This window comes from Festucalex cinctus, chromosome 7 (genome assembly GCF_051991245.1).
Source record: "Festucalex cinctus isolate MCC-2025b chromosome 7, RoL_Fcin_1.0, whole genome shotgun sequence".
Lineage (NCBI taxonomy): Eukaryota > Metazoa > Chordata > Actinopteri > Syngnathiformes > Syngnathidae > Festucalex > Festucalex cinctus.
Window position 1 is genome coordinate 30,216,591 of NC_135417.1, and position 6,002 is coordinate 30,222,592.

At 46.6% G+C, this 6,002-nt stretch overlaps 1 long non-coding RNA gene across 1 annotated transcript; it reads left to right on the top strand.

Annotated features, from left to right (window-relative positions):
• Positions 1–222: 222 nt before the first annotated feature.
• On the top strand, positions 223–2,615 carry LOC144022592 (uncharacterized). The gene is made up of 3 exons (XR_013284370.1): positions 223–580; positions 767–821; positions 897–2,615. It is a non-coding gene; the product is annotated as an uncharacterized LOC144022592 (long non-coding RNA).
• Positions 2,616–6,002: the final 3,387 nt, after the last annotated feature.

Here is a 6,002-nt window from a genome sequence, read left to right on the forward strand (position 1 = left end):
GGGCGTCACCCGAAGACGAACTAGTTCGTCAAACGTGTTTTTTTTTATGAATGGGTGGCTGAGACTCTTGGGCAGTTTCCCTCTGAATATTAAGCCCGTGAAGCACTGTAGTGACGAACTGTGCCCTCTTGATGGCAGTGATGGTCTCTTTACACGAGAAGGATGTGATTTCCTAGTAGAGGCGGAGTGTTGTGGCTGGGGGGAGAAGACGAGTGCTAACGGCGGCTAACCGGAGGCCCCTAAAAACAAAAGCTCACGCTTTTGAGCAGAGCGTTTGTCACGATCGGTCAAGAGATGACGAATAGAAAGATCAAGGAGCCGGATTCTGCATAAGAGAGTGTGAAAAGCGACAAAAACGTCACGGGCGCCCACTTCAGAAGCCACCGCCTCCGGGGTTCTCTGAGACACGGAGTGAAAGTTTGCATCGTCGTATCTCTGACCAGTCCACGTCATCTGACGAGGAATCCGTGACGAATTTGGCGAACTCGAGCCGCCTTCACCAGTTGAACAGATCAATTCAAGTGTGGCAAAGGTAGCAGCAGCAGCGATTTCTCCCCGGAAGCTTCTGGAAGCCCCGGAGGTAAGCTAACGTTTAGCATTCTGTAAATCGAGTGATCACAATTGTACTAGTTCAGTATATTGCATGTGACAGGGATGAAATGACTTGGATGGATGAGAGTATTCACAGACATGCTTCTGTATACTGTATGTGCAATGTCTGTAACCTCGTACTAACTAACGCATGTTGCACAACATTCGATTACAGTTGGGGCAGCGTACACAAATGGCCCCTTCGCAGTCACACGCAGTGCGACCGAGAGGTAAAAAAAAATCACAATACCTTGCAACAATAATAAAAATTACATCTTGATCACAGTATTTTCTGTAATTTACAGAAGCAGCTACTACACTGGCAGAACTGTGAACATCTTGCAGTGTCCCCCTGAACGCAGAAGAAAGCTTCACACGCGATCACACAAAAGACACTATTGGGTTTCAAAACAAAACCCATGCACCCACTCATGCATGCATATTTTGTAAATAACCCCAAATTTGTAAATAGTTTATCAAATGTGAAAATGGAGCTGTTATTTCCCTGTATAGTACGTAAATAGCGCAATGTAGCCGCGAGGGGGCACAAGCCAGTGTCTTCTTGTGCCGGTCCCAAGCCCGGATAAATACAGAGGGTTGTGTCAGGAAGGGCATCCGACGTAAAACTTTGGCCAAAACAAACATGCGAATCAAATATATGACTTTGATACCGGATCGGTCGGGGCCCGGGTTAACAACGACCGCCATCGGTACTGTTGACCTACAGGGTGCCGGTGGAAATTGGACTACTGTTGGTCGAAGAAGGAGAGGAGGAAGGTGTGTTCGTAGGAAAAAAGAGAAGAGGAACACCACTAGTCTAGGACTTAGAGTAGGGACTTTGAATGTTGGGAGTATGACAGGAAAAGGTAGAGAGCTGGTTGACATGATGCAGAGGAGGAAGGTGGACATACTGTGTGTTCAGGAGACCAGGTGGAAAGGGAGCAAAGCTAGAAGTTTAGGAGCTGGTTTCAAATTGTTTTATCATGGGTTAAATAGGAAGAGAAATGGAGTAGGAATTATCGTGAAGGAGGAGTTTGTTAAGAACGTTCTGGAGGTAAAAAGAGTGTCAGATAGGGTCATGAGCCTGAAGTTAGGAATCGAAGGTGTGATGATCAACGTTGTTAGTGGGTATGCACCACAGGTAGGTGTGAGCTGGAGGAGAAGGAGAACTTTTGGTTGGAACTTGATGAAATGATGCAGAGCATCCCTAGAAGTGAGAGAGTTGTCATTGGTGCAGATTTCAATGGACATGTTGGTGCAGGAAACAGAGATGAGGAGGTGATGGGCAGGTTTGGTATCCAGGAGAGGAACGCAGAAGGACAGCTGCTGGTTGTTTTTGCAAAAAGGATGGAAATGGCTGTTGTGAATACTTTCTTCCAGAAGAGGCAGGAACATAGGGTGACCTACAAGAGTGGAGGTAGAAGTACACAGGTAGACTACATCTTGTGTAGACGGTGTAATTTGAAGGAGATCAGCGACTGCAAAGTAGTGGTAGGTGAGAGTGTAGCCAGACAGCATAGGATGGTTGTGTGTAGGATGACTCTGGTGGTGAGGAAGACAAAGAGGCCAAGGGCAGAGCCAAGGACGAAATGGTGGAAGCTGAAAAAGGAAGAGTGTTGTATGGCTTTCAGAAAGGAGTTGAGAAAGGCTCTGGGTGGTGAGGATGTGCTCCCAGATGACTGGACAACTACAGCAAATTTGATCAGGCAGACAGGTAGGACAGTCCTTGGTGTGTCATCTGGAAGGATAGGAGATAAGGAGACTTGGTGGTGGAATGAGGAGGTGCAGAAGTGGATACAGAGAAAGAGGTTAGCTAAGAAGAAGTGGGACACTGAGAAGACTGAAGAAAGTAGAAAGGAGTACAGGGAAATACAGCGTAAGGTGAAAGTAGAAGTGGCAAAGGCCAAACAAGAGGCTTACGATGACTTGTATGCTAGGTTGGACAGTAAGGAGGGAGAGAATGATCTATACAGGTTGGCAAGGCAAAGAGATAGAGATGGGAAGGATGTGCAGCAGGTTAGGGTTGTAAGGGAAATCGGTCCAATTAATTATTAAATCAATAATTGTTAATTATTAAATTAATAATCAATTGGCTCATTAATTGAAGGAGACTCAAACTTAATATTTAAATTAAGTTGAGCTTGCCTGCGGAGCACCATATCTCTTTTTGATAATTTTATCAGGATAACAGATGAGAACCTCGTTGAATCAGTCATTAAAATGAAGGTTGTGCCCTTACTACAATTTTGTGAGTTCTTTGTTCAGCTTAGAGGTCACTATAAATTGATGAAACACACACACAGTAAACCAGGTTTTGAGTTTTGTGCACGTTTATTCTCTAACCTAGGTGGGATAATCTACTTAGAATTTCAAGAAGCAAAACTAACTACTATGATAGGAAATGAAACGAGAACTAAAATAATAAAAATAATCAAGGGAGAAGAAAAGAAGAAAAGAGAAACGGTCTTAACCAAGGTGATGGATTTCTTAAATCAAACCAACATGGGACCCACAATCAACCTAGTTTGCACCAATTTGTACTAGGGCGAAGGCCTGCAAAGTTGCACTTACAGAGGGGGTTGGTCTCAGAAGCAGGACCCTGGATGGAGACTCGCCAAGCCCGTTTGAAGAAGGGATGAAGAAGGTTCAGTTCAGGAGAGGGAGAGACAGGTCGTCCGGCTGGCCAACTGAGCGTCACGGGGTCAACCTGCTGGCTGGGAGAGGCCCTCTTGGTGAAGGCCTCAGCGTGCTTGGGAAAAGCACCATCCGTTGAGCCTTTGCAGGGACTAAAAGCAGCGTGTTTCGCTGCGCCTGTCGCTACACGCGATGGCTTCTGTGCGTTGCCGTGTGCTGGAGGTTAAGCTAGCTGGGCTAGCCCTTTGTCTGGCAGCCGCGCCGATGGAGACCAGGAAGGAGCCAAGGAGCAGCGAAGAAGCGGGAGCCAAAGAGCAGCGGAGAAGAGAGAAAGCAGCACGCAGGGAGCGTGCTTTTAAATTGGGAAGGCGGCGGCCTCCACACCAGGGGGGCCGGTTGAGACCACAGTGGAAAGTTACCAGCTGGGGGAGGTTTTTGGTTGACTAATCAGATTGAATCTGGATCCCATGTGTGTTAAGATTCTAAGGTCAGAATTTAACCAATGCAACACGTACAATTGAATACCTCAAATAAAATGTTACCTAGCTTACACTGTTAAAACGTGCATACACATGAAAGTTTAGTGGAGAGTCTGCCACTGCAATGGAACATTTTCATGACATTTCATGGAGTCAACATTTCACAAATGGCAAACATAACATTTCATAATTCATTGTTCTGTTGCAAAATAAGAAAGTCAAGTTTCTAAGAAGGCTTTTACTGTTCTGATTTGTGTGTGTGTGCGCGTGCGCGTGTCAATCAGAGCATTTGTGGCTGTTTGTGGGGGATGTTCTTGTGCTCCCCACCCCCCACAGTGGCATGTTCAGGCCACAGGAGCTCAATTCCTTTGGAACTGAGGTTGCAAAAAGTTACAACCGGCCGATAATCGTTACAGATCCTCCCTTTGGCGATGGAAACGTTCTTCGACAGAACGTTTCGGTCGGCACTTCTAGACGTGGCATCGGCAGGTGGACAGGTGAAGCACAATAATGCAGTTACCAGAGTATAAAGTTGGTGCAAACCCACCCCTCCCCTCCCTTTGCTAAAGCTAGACTCGGCAGTTGGCTATGATGTTATCTTTCCCTCTAGGTCTACACTACGTGTCGTGTATAGAGTGGAAGGGGAAAGTAACAGACGCAACAGGAGAAGAACACGAGAGTGAAAAATAGAAGTCCAATAGTTGTCTAGAGGCCTGTGTAGGAATGTCATGTCAATGTGACTGAAAGGGGGCACTTTCGGTTCTTACTATGACTTTGGATCTTTCTAGGGCAAAAGAAAGCTGTATTAAGGGAGCATGCAGGCCGAGAAGACGTTCTCACAACTGAGCTGTTGATGTATCAAACAGATTAGTGCAGCATGTCAAGTCTCAGCGCGGTCACACCTTGCGTGTGAGCGTGCTCTGGTTGGGACACCGAGAAGAAACAAACTGTCTCGTGGTTAGTTTGGTTCAGCTTAGCGTGATGCTAGGCAGATTGAGGACTAGCGTAGTCCTTTTGGTTGTTTTGTCGGGAGACGGTAGATTGGTAATTTGTTTGCTACGCGTTGTTAGGCAAAAGGAATCTCGGTCGTGACTCGCGTGTTTTGCCATTTTAAAGTTAACGGTGTTTGGACTAACAGCGTTAACAGTTAAGGTTCTTATTTTAAATAAGAAGCTAATAAAAGCAGTAGCTAAAAGCACATTTCTTACCAATCGCTTTAGTCGTTTGGGGAGTCTGCTGAAGATCATTTGAGTCACTGTACACTTTCTAGGAAGTTTGTTTATGCACATGGTGTCATACGTATGAGTGCAGGTGTGCGAATGGGTGAAGCACAAATTTAATTGGCTATTCAATGGGGTTATGGGGGTTAGGTTTGGCCCTAGCCACTTTAAATATGTCGTTAGCGCATTCATACACAACAGCAGCAAAAATGTGTTAGCCATTAGGCGCCAGGGTGTCTGAAACCACTGTTTGGAAAGTGACCGTTTGGGTCCTGCATCAGTTGGAAAGGCAAATGCACCCATAGGTGCCTGATGGGTGGGAGCCAAAAGCTCCAAGTCATCTTGGATGAACCACAGGAAGAATCAAAGGTGTATCTTGTACCTGCTGATGGTGGTCAACAAAGGTGGGCGAGGTTCGTCCCTCAATTGTAACCAAGGAAGTGAGGTCATGGAGGTTGGACCTGATTGGCTGGTCCAGTCCTGTTGTGATGACCTCCCTTTGACAGCTATGTGTCATGTCATGGGCGTATGATGTCATGACCCCCCCTTCGGCTACGTGGAGCCACGAACGGCAGAGATGTGCGGTCCACGGAGGAGCAAGAAGAAAGCCCATGACAGGAAGCAAAAGGTGACCACCAAAAGCGAATGTCTTGGCATGAACAGGTGAGCCGTCGACAGGCGAACGAGGAAGACACGCGGCGGCGGTGAGCCACACAATGAGCAAAAGTAAGAGAAGAACAATGGACTGCAAGTTCATTGAAATCAGATAAGTGTTGTTGAGCACAAAGGCTGACAACGTGTGGCCCAAAAGAAGTACTGCACGCGCGAAAGCGGGGGCAGTGAATGGCAGGACAGTGGTGTGCACCATCTGCATTGCAAGGGTGGGCAGGGTGGGTAACAAATTGCTCAGAAGCAGATTGCAAAGAACAACCACTGTGTTGTTTGGGTTGTTCGATGACAATTTCAAGTGTGATTTCAAGTTCAAAGTCCGCGGTGAAGCTGAATGGTTTGCTTCAAAAGTGAGGACAACGGCCTCAATTTGTGTCATGCATAGCTCAGAGGTGCAATCCAAGTCGCG